The sequence below is a fragment of the Crinia signifera genome, chromosome 4, assembly GCF_055691185.1.
Source record: "Crinia signifera chromosome 4, ASM5569118v1, whole genome shotgun sequence".
Lineage (NCBI taxonomy): Eukaryota > Metazoa > Chordata > Amphibia > Anura > Myobatrachidae > Crinia > Crinia signifera.
Window position 1 is genome coordinate 317654805 of NC_139220.1, and position 15960 is coordinate 317670764.

The 15960-nt window shown below is 46.3% G+C and overlaps 2 protein-coding genes across 2 annotated transcripts in view; both read left to right on the forward strand.

The window, feature by feature from the left end:
* The window catches only part of LOC146075906 (uncharacterized), a 149031-nt gene that overhangs the window by 8380 nt on the left and 124691 nt on the right, over nt 1-15960 (forward strand). Inside the window, exon 2 of the mRNA XM_083185592.1 lies at nt 2477-2580. The gene's annotated coding sequence lies outside the window, so the exon portion shown is untranslated. The remainder of the gene's footprint in view (nt 1-2476; nt 2581-15960) is intronic.
* The window catches only part of LOC146075907 (uncharacterized), a 32580-nt gene that overhangs the window by 5184 nt on the left and 11436 nt on the right, over nt 1-15960 (forward strand). The window lies entirely within an intron of this gene.

The window sequence follows — 15960 nt, forward strand, 5'->3', positions numbered from 1 at the left end:
ATATCTCTGCACTTATCACAAAATATCTCCCATCTCGACCACTACGCTCTACACAAGATCTGCGTCTCTCTTCTGCACGGATCACCAGCTCCCATTCACTATTACAGGACTTTCATCTGGCTGCTCCCATCCTATGGAATGCCCTTCCACGCACATTAAGACTCTCCACCAGTCTCCAAACTTTCAAGTGTTCCCTGAAAACTCACCTCTTCAGGCAAGCCTATCATATTTAAGTTCTACACACATAACCCTCTGAGGCACTTATGTATTATATAGCTTCCCTTCTGGACTTGTAACTGCTATGCTATTACTGGTGCCTGTCCTTATGTTTCCCCCTATATCCCTATAGATTGTAAGCTTGCAGCAGGGCCCTCCTACCTCCGAGTCTGTCTGTTGTTACCCAGTTTGTCTTATCACTGTCTACTATTGTAAAGCGCAACGGAATCTGCTGCGCTATATAAGAAACTGTAACGGAATCTGCTGCGCTATATAAGAAACTGTAAATAAATAAACCATTTCCCATACATTATCACCAATATTCAGAGGAGTAGTCAGAGGCCTATGGCAGAAGCTGCTTAACCTGAGGGATCCCTTGCTGAATACATGGTAAGTACATTATTACAGTGTTGTATACCAAATGAAGTTATTACCAAACCCACAACATCAATTTACACCCATACCTGCACAGTATCATATTGCATTACAGCATTTAAGTGTAATCAAATGTACATTAGGATATAAGAAACCACAGACACATTTGTAACTATAGTAAATAAAATCTTTACTAATGTAATTGAAAAAATAGGCTCCTTTTACTGGGCCAAACATTTTGCATGGCAAAAATGATTAAAGATACAAGTGCTCAATTACAACAATATACGTCTTGAACATAATCACTGATGTTTTGGATGCCTGAGCACGTGCACAACCCCCCTTTGCCCCTGACCACCCCTGGTTCGCACACTCCTACGTTGGGGTGAAGTGGGTGAGCCGCTCACTGGTGTCCTGGAGACACTACTAACAGTAGATGTGGGTGAGCCACTCACTGGTGGACTGGAGACACTACTAACAGTAGATGTGGGTGAGCCACTCACTGGTGGACTGGAGACACTACTAACAGTAGATGCGGGTGAGCCACTTACTGGTGGACTGGAGACACTACTAACAGTAGATGCGGGTGAGCCACTCACTGGTGGACTGGAATCACTACTAACAGTAGATGTGGGTAAGCCACTCACTGGTGTCCTGGAGACACTACTACCAGTAGATGCGGGTGAGCCACTCACGGGTGGACTGGAGACACTACTAACAGTAGATGTGGGTGAGCAACTCACTGGTGTCCTGGAGACACTACTAACAGTAGATGTGGGTGAGCCACTCACTGGTGTCCTGGAGACACTACTAACAGTAGATGTGGATGAGCCACTCACTGGTGTCCTGGAGACACTACTAACAGTAGATGTGGGTGAGCCACTCACTGGTGTCCTGGAGACACTACTAACAGTAGATGTGGGTGAGCCACTCACTGGTGTCCTGGAGACACTACTAACAGTAGATGCGGGTGAGCCACTCACTGGTGGACTGGAGACACTACTAATAGTAGATGCGGGTGAGCCACTCACTGGTGTCCTGGAGACACTACTAACAGTAGATGTAGCTGCCCCTAATAAATTCAGCTCCATATTATTGATCTGTCCCCACATTGCAATTAATGCATTGGTCTGTGCAGCTATAGCTTGTGTTTGCCCTTGGACACTTTCACTTATGCTGCCAATTTTACTATTATGTTCACGTAGGGCCTGATACGTGTGTCCAGGGTGGTAGCCATCCTGACTTGTGTGCCCACAGCAACACCGACACTGCTGGTCAATTTTTGAACTTGTTGAAATAAGTTTCTAATGTAGCCTTGATTATTGCCAATTTGATGGCTTTGCATGGACATAAATTCAGTTTGCTTACTTTTAAATGTGTGCAGTGAATGAGCAATCTGTTCAGGGGTAGATGGTGTGTGGGGTGATTGGGTGGTTGGGTGTCACCACAGTTGTTGCCTTTTCAGTCCGTGATGTTGCGCTGGCTTCTTCATCGGGTGAAAATGACTCGACAGGCTGGAGTATTATCTCCAAATCTTCTTCCATCATTTCCAATGATTGTGTGGGTTGCTGCCCTAGTTGTGTTGATCCTGTGGAAATGGAAAAAGTATTCAACCAGAACAGTGCAGTATATGTGTCCTTATATGTTACTAAGGTGTATTGTTGGTTATGTCACATAACAATGGGTATTGTGTACTTACACATGTACCCCGTCTCTTTATATAATGATAACATTGATAATAAGAGTGATGGCTGGTTCTCATTACATTCATTTCTGTGGGTATGTAGCAGCAGGAGATGAATGTAATGTAGGCTATTGTGCATGTAACATGGGTGTGTGTGTACTGTATGTGTAATGTTGTTACATTCTTTTTGATTACCTGCAGTCTCTGCATCAGGACCCATTTGCCTGGATCGCTTTGGTGTGGTAGCACTTCGGGATGGATGATCTGCAAAGGAAATGATGGACAGCCGTTAGAGACCTTGCATGGTCAGCATTTATTACCGGCATGAATGTTTTTGATTAAAATAACCCCTGAGACACACATGGGTGATGGTGACCAATAATTTTTGAACATTAATTTGCTATTTCTCTTTGGTCCAGTTTGGTGACACCGCTAACCTTGGGATATAGGAGGGTCCGCAGGAGCCAAGGCACCTATAGCTGAAGCTTTTCCTCTGGCTGCAGGCTCCTCCCCTTCTGCATCCCCAGCATGCGCCAGTTCGTTTTAGGTGCCCATAGGAGTGGATGCTTGGCTGACAGGCTGCTGCTGCAGCCGGCTTTTTTATTCTGTTTTTTTTTTTGCACTAGATCAGCGGTTCTCAAACTGTGGGTCCTGACCCCAAAGTGGGTCCCGACCTTCTCAGCATGGGGTCGCGACTCCATATTGCTGACCATCAGGCTGATGACTTTTCTAATCTCAGTCAGTGGTTCAAGGAGTCGGAAAAGTCTGTTGAATGGCCTGTTACTTCAGACTCCTCACCTCATTTTGTGGCTCCCCAATACTGCCATGCATGTGCTGTCTGCTGACTACACGTTTGATGTGATGACCTTCTGCAGTAACTTGCTGGGGTCCTGTTATTATTTTCATCGTCTGATGGGGTCCCAGAGTGAAATAGTTTGAGGACCCCTGCACTAGATAGTTAGGATTTTATTATTTTATTAATAATAGTGTTAGTGCAGGTTTTTTACCTGTGTGTTGCTTCTATTAGAGGCAAAACACACTTAGAGCGCAGCAGAGGCTGACCGAAGCGCGTCCTGTCAGCGCACTGTGTGCAGGGGTGTCTGTCTGCACCTGCTGCACAGCACTTAACCCCAACATTTCTGGGGTTTGCCTGGGCCCCGGGAGCGCTCCGGATCCGGCTCCTTGCAGAAGGGGATCGTGGGGGAAGGACCTCCTGCGATGGCTGCCGCCATATTGGAAGGGCTTACAGCCTGAAATCCCTCCGGGGAGGTGAAGGCTGTCACAGGTGTCTGGCGGTGCCGGACAACTCCAAGTGATCCCGGCAGAGGGGAGGCACGAGGAGGTGAGGAGACTTTATTGGGGGAGTGGCTAAAGGGGGTTTGGGCGCCAATTCAGGCTTCCCACCCTGCTGAAGCAGGGACTTGGTCCCTTCCAACTTCTGTGCGGGCGCCATTTTCTCTCTCCGCAGAGTGAGTGAAGCTGGCTTATCCTGTTGCTGCACAAGAAGTTGAAGTCTCCTGGAAGCGCTACCCCCCGCTGACGCTGAGAAGTTGCTGACAGCACAGACAGCTAAGTGCAACAGGATATACTGTTTTTGTACATTGCCTGACATTTTGCACCGTGAGTTAACCCCTTGAGTGGTACGCCCGGAGATCTTCCGGGCTCAGCTGCGCTGCCGCAGCGGGCTGACCCGGAAAATCTCCGGGCATACCACTAATATACAATATGTGCGTGCCAGTGGTGTCCAAGTGTGCACCACTGGCGCAGCACCTCTAGAGCCCACCCCCCGCAACAAACCTGCAGTCCCCCACATCACCTTTGCTCCGGTGATCCCCTGACCCGCCCGCCAGCTGCCCGTCACTCATATTACACTGAAGTTGGCGGCAGGCTCGGGGGGGACTCGGGAGCGCTCAGGCACCGGAGTCCTCCCGAGCCGCCGCGAACATCCCCCAGCCTGCCGCCAACGTCACTGCTGAATGTGACAGGCAGCCGGCTAAGGCAGCGGGGGCAGCAGCAGCATACTAACGCCAGAGCAAAGGTGAGGGAGGGGGGCTTCCAAATTCCTGTGGTGGGTTTTGCTGGGGCAGGACAAACCTGCCCTGGTAGGTTTGTCCTGCCCCAGCAAAACCCACCACTCAAGGGGTTAATCATGACTGACACGGGTGATGAGGCTGTTGCTGTAAGGGGGGGGGGGGGCGCAGGACATGTCTTTTAACTGCAATTTTTGCGGGGTGAAATTTTCATGTGAACAGATGGTCCAAGTGGAACCTTGCCCTGCTTGTAAGTCTGTGCCGGGCACTACACAGGCCCATGGGGCTGAGCAAGAGCCAGCGTGGGCTGCAGCCTTGGGGAGGTCTATGAAAGTCCCCTCCACTGGCGCCTAAATAAGAAAGGTACATCCCTCCTATTAGGATTATGATCCTCTTCTCCGAATAGGGGGATATGTCAGCATACACATGTATTAAATACCGTACGCCCCTCTTAGTGGGGTCACGGTCCTCTTCTCTGCCTCAATGACAAGATTCAGTGTCCACCACATAAACGAGTAGTCCCTCCTCTCTGTAATCTCACTCAAAGAGTATGGTGGTGGTTACCGGTTCCCAAAAGAAGAATATAGTGTAATACAGTTTTAATGCAATCAAACAAACATAAAACAGACAGTGAGCAAAAATGGATGAGATGTCCTGTTACCCATAATGGTGGAGGAATATTGAGTCAATCCAGTCCTTAGACACACATAGAGACAGATGGTGGATCCGGATCTCACCACCTGGCACCAAAGATGATCAGGTACATGTCCAAAACGAGTCCACAGTGCACAGTCCAACATAGAATGTCCAGACTTCGAGCGCTTTCGACCTCCACTGAGGTCTTTTTCAAGAAGGATATAACTAAGTCCTCTCCTAATGGGTATAAATACACGGGTGTGCCAATCATACAAATAAACAGTAGGTTGGGCCTCCTAATTTCTAATATGGGCCTTTAGCAGGTGGTATCCACATTCTGCGCCAGGCATCAGCCCTGGAACCTGCAGTCCGTCGTCTGACGTCACTTCCGGTCCGCGGCTTGCATCACTTCCTGTCCGCGGCTTCAAAACTTCAGCGACAATGTGGTTCCCGAGGTAGATGGGTTCCGGTCTCCTCTTGTGTTGTCCTCAATATGCTCCAGGCACCGGCACCGGAACACGCGGTCCGGCGTCTGACATCACTTCCGGTCCATGTATAGTGTCATTTCCGGTCCCCGGCACCCGACTCCCTGCGGCCATGTAGTTCCCGGCTAAACTGTTTCCGGTCCCCTCTTAAATACTTTATAGGATCATCGCTGCCATATTTGCTGCGGTCATAGCTGCCTTATTTACCGCAGTCATCATAGAAGTGGCTCCCGGACACATTATGCCATGGATGCTATGACGGTTCAGTGGCAGGTTCATCTGCTATATATCTTCCTTTCGTTTCCAATGATACCGAGGGTGTTGAAACGAGTGAGTTCTCAGCAGGTGAAAATCATTCTGATAGCACCGAACTGGCCCAAGAGGTCGTGGTTCTCGGACATTCTGAGGTTTTCAGCAGAGTCTTGGCCTCTGCCTCTAAGACCTGCTAAGACAAGGACCGTTTCTTCACCAGGACCTTGCTCGGCTCAGTTTGACGGCCTGGCTTATGAGACCGCCTTATTAAAAAAGAAAGGTCTCTCTGATGTGGTGATTCAGACTATGCTTAGGGCTGGGAAGCCAGTCTCCGCTGCAAATTATCACAGAGTTTGGAAGATTTACATCAGGTGGTGTGAGCGCCAGAAAGTACACACCTCCAGATTCAAGGTAACCAGGTTATTGGAGTTCTTACAGGATGGCTTTTCATCGGGACTGAGTTAACAGTTTTGAAAGTACAGCTTTCTGCTTTATCTATCTTTTTCCAGAAAAGGATAGCTTTTCTGCCCGAGGGTCAGACCTTTTTACAGGGTGTTACCAGGCTAAAACCACTGTAAAGACAACCGGTGGCCCCATGGGACTTATCTTTAGTTCTGTCTGTACTTCAGAGTCCTCCTTTTGAACCTTTAAGGTCAGCTGACCTTAAGTATGTGTCTTAGAAACTGGCGTTTTTGTTAGCCATTGCTTCGGCAAGGCGTGTTTCGGAGTTAGGAGCATTGTCCTGTAAATCTCTGCATTTAGTTTTTCATGAGGATAGGGCTGTGCTTCGAACAGTACCTAAGTGTTTCCTCATTTCATTTGAACCAGGAGATTGTGCTCCCGGTATTTTCCCCTCCTGAAGGGGCCAAACAAAGGGACAAATTAAGAAAGTTGGACGTAGTTCGCGCCTTGCAAATTTACGTGGACCGGGTGAAGGATTTCCCGCAAAACGGATCTTTTGTTGGTTCTTTATGATGTGCATAAGAGAGGTTGGCCTGCTTCTAAGCAGACCATTGCCAGGTGGCTTAGGTCAGTGTTTGCCTTTGTTTATACCAAGGTGGGTAGACCTGTTCCTTCTCGGATTAATTCACATACCACCAGGTCAGTAGCTTCCCGTTTGGGCGGTGCGTCATGGGGCTACAGCGGAGCAGTTGTGCAGGGCTGGCACTTGGTCCTCTGTTCACACCTTTACCAAATTTTAGTTCGCGTCGGAGGAGAGCTTCATTCGGACGGGCAGTAATGGGAACTGGCAGTCTGAGCGTACCCTCCCATAGTACCGGCTCGTGAACGTCCCAAGGTTAGCTGTGTCACCAGACTGGACGAAAAAGAAAAGGGGATTTTTGTAAGAACTTTTCTCTGAGTCCAGACCGGTGACACAGCGATCCCTCCCCTACGCTCAGTAAATCATGCCGTGCATGTGTGTCATGTTATGGTAAGATGATTGTGCATATAAGATGTTGGGCATTGTACTGAGTTGTGTATCCTAGTGTGCTTTTTAAGATTGAACTGGAGCATGCTGGGGATGCAGAAGGGGAGGAGCCTGCAGCCTGAGGAAAAGCTTCAGCTATAGGTGCCGTGGCTCCTGCGGACCCTCCTACATCCCAAGGTTAGCTGTGTCACCAGACTGGACTCAGAGAAAGGGGTTTGAACTGTAAGTTCTTCCAAAAATCCCCTTATTTTATTTCATATTATTTTCAAATATAATAAACATTGTTTATGACTGAAAAAAAATGCCAGGAATTCTGCTGTATGGAGGCGCTTCAGCTATGACAACATGGCACCTATGTTTGGGCCCACAGCCATTTAAACCTGTAGCAAAAAATGATATACATTTGTCCTAAACCAGCAGGTGTGGAACTACATGGCCCAGCATCACCAACCATTTCAATCTGTGACCATGACTTTTACCTAGGTTACCCTTGCTGGGATATGTAGTTCCACAGCAGCACTATTGTCATGCTAACATTACAAGAGAGCATTACAGTTATAAAACATTGCAATTAGGGTGGCCAATCCCGGGATCGGGATCGGCGGGATCCCGGGATTTGGCCTAAAAAACGCCGGGATTTGAATCCCGGGATTGGATCTTCCAATCCCGGGATTTCGGGATTATATGCGCATGCGCATATCTAATGCCGGGCAGCGTCTGAGCGAGTGCTCAGACGCTACCCAGGAGGTCCTGATCCCCAGACTGCAGTCTGGAGCTGGTATGGGCAGTCCGACCTGCGCAGCGTGACCTCTGACCATCACGCTGCGCAGGCCGGACTGCCCATACCCGCTCCAGAATCATCTCTGACCTGGACCGGACCTGGCAGCGTCGGCCGCCTGCCCTCCGGCGGCTCTGCTGCTGCTGCTACCGCCGCTGATGCCTCCTGCTCCCGGCCGCCGCTGACGCCTCCTGCCCTGTCTGCCCTGCTCCCGGCCGCCTACCGCCGCTGATGCCTCCTGCCCGGTCTGCCCTGCTCCCGGCCGCCTACCGCCGCTGATGCCTCCTGCCCGGTCTGCCCTGCTCCCGGCCGCCTACCGCCGCTGACGCCTCCTGCCCTGTCTGCCCTGCTCCGTTGTGAGTAAATGAATGTGCGCGGCGGCTGTAGCGGGGGGGACTGGGCTTATTTGGAGCATTTGTTTTGCCTGAACTGATTAGAGATGCCAATCCCGGGATCCCGGGAATCCCGGGATTGAGCATTTTTCAATCCCGATTCCCGGGATTGAAAAAATGCCCCGGGATTGGCATCCCTAATTGCAATGGATGATGTACATTCAATGTGGGCACACTTACCAGCCCGGGGTGGCGTTGGTGGCCTATGTGTGTCTGCCACATGGAGCCCAGGAAGGACCTCTGGTGGGATGATACGAAGTGTGGGACACAGGTTTGGGGCTTCCTCCTCCAGTCCGGGCAACCTCTTTCACCTCAGTGTCCATTTTGGTCTTTAGTTGCCTTTTAATATGATTACATCTTTTCTTCACATTTCTCACTGTGCGTTTGTGGCTGCTGACTGCATTCAAGGCCCCTGCAATGGAGTCCCACATGGCCCTCTTCCGCTGTGCAGTGGTTTGGTGGTTATGTTTGCCCAGCAGCCGGTCATATACAGGGATCATAGCCCGGACTAGTGTGACATTTTCCTCATATGAGAACTGCACCTTCTGGCCACTTTGGGTGCGTTCACTTTCTGCCTCCTCCTCCAGCTCCTCTGTGGCCATGTCCCCCTCCTCCTCCAGGGCAGTCTCACCTTCCTCCTCCTCACCTCCACCTTCCTCCACCTCACCTCCACCTTCCTCCACCTCACCTCCACTTCAGCCCACTTGACCTCTGAGATGTGGCCCTGCAGGTCCACCTCTGACTGTTTGGTGAACAGGTCCTGTGTTAGTGGATGGGATTGGCATGCAAGAGAGTCCTCCACCTCCTCCTGCTTTGGCATCTCCTCCGGTGTCCGGCCTGGCCCAGGCCTTGCTGTGGCCATGGTGCCTGCCACACTGCTGCCTCTCCCTCTCAATGTGCTGGCTCTCAGCATGCCTCCGCTGCCTCTCCCCCTGGCACTGCTGCTGCTGCCTGTGAGTGGCCCACTGCTCCCTCTGCCACCTGCACTCACTGACTCTCCTCTCCCAGACATCTCTCCTCTCCATACTCCTTACTCCCTTTCAAAGGTCAAAATGGCGCCTGTGCCCTGTGTATAGGGGGTGTGATGCATAATGTAATGGACTTAGGTGAGCCAATAGGTTAGGGGTTATTTGGCATGCGGAGGCAGTGTTCTAATTCCCACTCCGGTTGACCCTAAACTTGCACATGACTGTCGGGTTAAAATGCACATTTATGTGTCATAAAACCACATCGCATCTCTTCACACTTTTGCCCGCATTTTCGCATCCCATTAAATATGCCGTTTACTAGGGAAAAATGTGATTTAAAAAAGTGCGATGTGATGCGATATGGTGCGATTTTTAAAAAGTGCAAAAAAAATCACATTCCATTAAATGTCACCCACTGTCTTTTCCGTCTCCCTCCATACACATGGTTAATTCCATGGGAGAAGGGAGTGTATTTTCTTTTTTCAAGATTAATGCCCAATCATCAGGATTGAAGTATTGAAGGACTTTTATTTGGTGATATCCATTTAATTTATTGTCACTGGGATTACACTTTTTTATTATTAATGAGCGCTTTGTGTCTGTTTTCACTGTTTTATATATGTTCATGTTATGAGTATAATTGGATGTTTACTCTTTTGATTACACAAGAACTTTGCTGCACTTTCATTTAGTCTGATTTTTTTTTTCAGAGTAGTGTAGGAGAGCAGTGTGTGCAGGGCGAGTAGTGTAGGAGAGCAGTGAGTGCAGGGCGAGTAGTGTAGGAGAGCAGTGTGTGCATGGCGAGTAGTGTAGGAGAGCAGTGTGTGCATGGCGAATAGTGTAGGAAAGTAGTGAGTGCAGGGCGAGTAGTGTAGGAGAGCAGTGTGTGCATGGCGAGTAGAGTTGGAGAGCAGTGTGTGCATGGCGAGTAGTGTAGGAGAGCAGTGTGTGCATGGCGAGTAGTGTAGGAGAGCTGTGTGTGCATGGCGAGTAGTGTAGGAGAGCTGTGTGTGCATGGCGAGTAGTGTAGGAGAGCAGTGTGTGCATGGCGAGTAGTGTAGGAAAGTAGTGAGTGCAGGGCGAGTAGTGTAGGAGAGCAGTGTGTACTTGGGAGTAGTGTAGGAGAGCTGTGTGTGCATGGCGAGTAGTGTAGGAGAGCAGTGTGTGCATGGCGAGTAGTGTAGGAGAGCAGTGAGAGCCGTGTGTAGTTGGGAGTAATGTAGGAGAGCGGTGTGTGCATGGCGAGTAGTGTAGGAGAGCAGTGTGTACTAGGGAGTAGTGTGGGAGAGCAGTGAGAGCAGTGTGTGCATGGTGAGTAGTGTAGGAGAGTAGTGTGTGCAGGGGGAGTAGTGTAGGGGACCAGTGTGTACTTGGGAGTAGTGTAGGAGAGCAGTGTGTACTTGGGAGTAGTGTAGGAGAACAGTGTGTGCATGGCGAGTAGTGTAGGAGAGCAGTGTGTACTTGGGAGTAGTGTAGGAGAGCAGTGAGAGTAGTGTGGGAGAGCAGTGTGTACTTGGGAGTAGTGTAGGAGAACAGTGTGTGCATGGCGAGTAGTGTAGGAGAGCAGTGTGTACTTGGGAGTAGTGTAGGAGAGCAGTGAGAGCCGTGTGTAGTTGGGAGTAATGTAGGAGAGCAGTGTGTGCATGGCGAGTAGTGTAGGAGAGCAGTGTGTGCATGGCGAGTAGTGTAGGAGAGCAGTGTGTACTTGGGAGTAGTGTAGGAGAGCAGTGTGTGCTTGGCAGTAGTGTAGGAGAGCAGTGTGTACATGGCGAGTAGTGTAGGAAAGTAGTGTGTGCATGGCGAGTAGTGTAGGAGAGCAGTGTGTACTTGGGAGTAGTGTAGGAGAGCAGTGTGTACTTGGGAGTAGTGTAGGAGAGCAGTGAGAGTACAGAAAGAGGGAAATGAATGAGACACTCCTTCCGGCGCAGCAGCCAAAGACAATCTCAATGTTTGGTGAGGAGACACCCCTCCCCCAACAACATATGCAAAACAAGAATTTCAAACAGAGATATCTTAGCGCTTATACAGGTTAGTACTTCCCTTTGGGTGGGTAATTATTTTCAAGATTGGATCTTCCGATATTTGTAGGTCCAATTCTTTAATAGAGAGTCCTCATATTCACGAATCCCGTGTTAAATATGGGGAAAAAAATATACATAAAACAATGTTTTTAGAAAAAGTTCCAAAACACATGTGTTAAGAATCTTGAGCTGTTTTTTTCACCCATGTGATTGGGCCTATGGAACTTGTGTTGACAGACCCGTCACCAATATATGAGGGTTTTCGTACCCAACTCACATGGATGATGAGCAACAAACACCTATCAAGGTATCTTTATGTATGGAATGATTCCCAAATGATATATATTCAGATTAGACAGTGCAAAATGAGGTGCATACCCCAACTCACTCAGCAAGGTGTTAGTATGTTCCCATCAAGGTATCTTTTAAGGAGACCAGGGCAATGGAATTTCCACAAGACACTTTATTAACATCAGTCTTCCAACAACAGGATACACCGTAAAACAAACAATAAAAAGTGGTGAGGACCACAAATGGTTCCAGATTTTTTTAGATCAGGCAGATGTTTGAAAAACAAAGTCTACAACCTGGTATCCGGACTCGCTTCCCAGGCCGCCTTGACTTTGAGCCGTGTTCTCCAATCTGGATCCAAATGGTGTCCTTCTTCTCTGCTCCCCTACACGTTTCGACCCTACCTGGGTCTTTATCAAGGTGTGCAGAGTGTTCTCAATAAAGGGTTTATATACCCACTAGACAGGAAGTACAATTCCTTCCTGTTTCCTGTCATGCATTCTAATTAAGCAATACAAACAGTACAAGTAATGCAAACGTTACATGGTGTCTTCATTTATATATATTGTTGCATTTGGGAACCACTCATATAATAATGTCAATCACATAATGTTTAAATCAGTATATGATGTATGAATGCAGGAATCGCGGCGTGCGTTCCATTGCACTTCCGCGTTCCATTAACCGAATATCCGGTCTGTTTTGTATAACTGAGATGAATGTTCTGTGGAGCGCAAAACAGGAAGTTCTTGCGCTCCACGTGTCATCTCACTATAGGAGCCGGAAGCGGTAAACATGCGCCACGCGGCCCTAAGTGGTGGACCGCAAAACGCGGAAGTACCTGCGTCTCATCCTCCCTTCCGCGATCCCCGGAAGTTCCTATAACTCGACTAAGTGTCCATGGTAACATAGCACACACTAATGGAACGCAAATATGCGTTCCACGATATCGATAAAGTGCATGATGCTTAAATTGCTAAAAAAAGTGCATGGTGCTTAGTTATTCCCAAGTGCAACATTATCTATGTACATATACAATTCATATCTTAAAAACCTTTTTAAGGGATCATAAAAGACATTTCATATTAAAATCGTATAAAAATACAAAAATAGTATAAAAATACAAAAATACAGGAATTGATTAAAACTGCATAACAAACTATAAAAAAAACGTGAGGTAGTTGAACTGACACTAGGTAGATCCACAAGAAGCTGAAACAAAGAGAGAGAAGTGGAAATGATCACATCATATAACAATTATAAGAACCATTTCAATTCAAAATCGCTATTGTGCCCATTAGGGGACAAGGTTTTAAAATCAAAAATACACTGCATCTCCAGTTTTGCTAGCCTGCTTGCAGTATCCTTATCTCTAAGATCTGCACTCACTGTTTTAAGCCCAAAAAAACCTCTTAAATGAGAGGGTGAACAATTATGTTTCTCTTTAAAATGGGGTGACAGGGCATGGGTTTCTACCCCTTTCTTGATGTTTCGTATGTGTTCTGCGATACGTGTTTTCAACGGCCTTGAGGTACGCCCAATATAAAATTTCTCACAAGAGCACTTCACAGTATAAATAACATTCTGACTGTTACAAGTGATAAAATTAGTAATTTTTGCAATTTTTCCATTAATGTTTACTTCAGTGGTTTTATTCCTTTCACCTTGGATCTGTCTACAAGGTAGACACAGGCCACATCTGTAAAAACCAATGGATCGTATGCTTCCTGGGCGACTCTCCGGTTTCAACCTACTAGAGGTGAGCTTGGATTTTAAATTTGGTGCTTTTTTATATATACAGACCGGTTTGTCTGGAATTATATTTTTGAGTACCGGATCTTTTTTTAGAATCGACCAGTGTCTATTAATGGACTTCTCTATTTCCCTATACTTATAGTTATAACCAATAACAAAAGCAAATTCGAACTTTTTTCCTTCTTTGTTGTTAATCTTGGGATTTGGTTGAAATAGAGTCCTGCGGTCCATTTCTGCAATATTTTGTCTAGCCATATCTAGCTGGTCTTTATCATAACCACATGCTTGAAATTTCTCCTGCATTTCATTGGCTTGAGTCTCAAAGATCTCGAGTTCTGTACAGTTTCTCTTTAACCTCTTTAGTTGTCCGCTTGGTATTGACTTCAACCAGTTTTTATGATGGCAACTGCTGGCCTGGATATATGAGCCAGAGTCCGTTGGTTTGGTGAAGTTTTTTGTGTGCAACATATTCTCTTTGACATAGACAGTAATATCTAGAAAGTTAATAGATGTTTTACTCTTCTCATAGTTTAAAACAATATTCCTGTCATTATCATTTAAAAAAGTACAGAAACTGGCGAGTTCAGTTTCCTCACCCCGCCAAATGAAAAAAATGTCGTCAATATACCTGACGTAGGACACAAGGTTCGCCCCATGCTGCGCGTTGGACCAGATGGCATTGGTCTCCCACTCTCCCATAAAGAGATTCGCGTAGCTAGGGGCGAACCTTGTGCCCATTGCAGTCCCTGTATTCTGCACATAAAATTCATCTTTAAATAAAAAGAAATTATTTTTAAGAATAAACATGATCCCTTCTAAAATAAAATCCTGTAGCAGGGAATCCATGGACGAGCCTTGTAATGCTATTTTAACCGCCTGGAGGCCATGGTCATGATTGATGATCGTGTATAGGGAGGAGACATCAGCAGTCACTAGAATGTCTCCCTCCTGCCACACGACTGTCTCCAGAGATTTTAGGAACTCACTCGTGTCCTTTAGATGAGATCGATTACGGATCACCAAGGGTTGTAGATGGTAATCTATAAACTGCGATAGATTAGCCGTCAGGGAGCCCACCCCAGAAATGATGGGTCTCCCTGGCGGATTCTCCAAGCTCTTGTGTACTTTTGGCAGTACATAGATGACCGGTGTGATCGGGTTTTCTGGAACTAAAAATTTTGCCTCAGATTCAGTAATCACCTGATTTTGACAGAAGTTGTTTATCAGTGTTTTCAATCTTTCTACCGTAGATTCTGTAGGATCTTTTTTGAGTTTACTATAAACAGTAGCATCTTTCAACTGTCTATATACTTCTCTTTCATATGAATCTAGATCCATTATGACCACACCCCCCCCCCCCCTTTATCCGCAGGTTTAATAATAAGGTTTTTATCACTTTTCAGTTCTTTCATCGCCTTCCTTTCTTTAAAGGTCAGATTGTTCTTATATTTAGATTTTGATGCCTGCGTTAGGTTATTGATATCATCCAGTAACAATGTACTGAAGGTTTCAATATAAGGGCCTTTTAGGTGTTTGGGGAAAAAAATTGATTTAGGTCTAAATTTTGACTTTTCAATAACTTCATTATCCTCTATTTGATCTTGATTGGCAAAAAATTTCTTTAGTGTCAATTTTCTTACAAACCTTTGTATATCCACAAATGTCTCAAAAGGAGATATATCTTGGGTTGGGGCAAATTTCAAACCCTTGCCCAAGAGTGACGTTTCTTCATTGGTAAGGATATGTCTACTAAGATTAAAGATCTTAGTGGTTTTTAAAGGTTGGATTTGGGGATCAAAACTGGCTTTACTTGTTTTGTTTTTCTTAGTTCTCACTCTTTTTTTTCCTCTACAAAAAGGCCAAATGTAGAGGAAAAAAAAGAGTGAGAACTAAGAAAAACAAAACAAGTAAAGCCAGTTTTGATCCCCAAATCCAACCTTTAAAAACCACTAAGATCTTTAATCTTAGTAGACATATCCTTACCAATGAAGAAACGTCACTCTTGGGCAAGGGTTTGAAATTTGCCCCAACCCAAGATATATCTCCTTTTGAGACATTTGTGGATATACAAAGGTTTGTAAGAAAATTGACACTAAAGAAATTTTTTGCCAATCAAGATCAAATAGAGGATAATTAAGTTATTGAAAAGTCAAAATTTAGACCTAAATCAATTTTTTTCCCCAAACACCTAAAAGGCCCTTATATTGAAACCTTCAGTACATTGTTACTGGATGATATCAATAACCTAACGCAGGCATCAAAATCTAAATATAAGAACAATCTGACCTTTAAAGAAAGGAAGGCGATGAAAGAACTGAAAAGTGATAAAAACCTTATTATTAAACCTGCGGATAAAGGGGGGGGGTGTGGTCATAATGGATCTAGATTCATATGAAAGAGAAGTATATAGACAGTTGAAAGATGCTACTGTTTATAGTAAACTCAAAAAAGATCCTACAGAATCTACGGTAGAAAGATTGAAAACACTGATAAACAACTTCTGTCAAAATCAGGTGATTACTGAATCTGAGGCAAAATTTTTAGTTCCAGAAAACCCGATCACACCTGTCATCTATGTACTGCCAAAAGTACACAAGAGCTTGGAGAATCCGCCAGGGAGACCCATCATTTCTGGGGTGGGCTCCCTG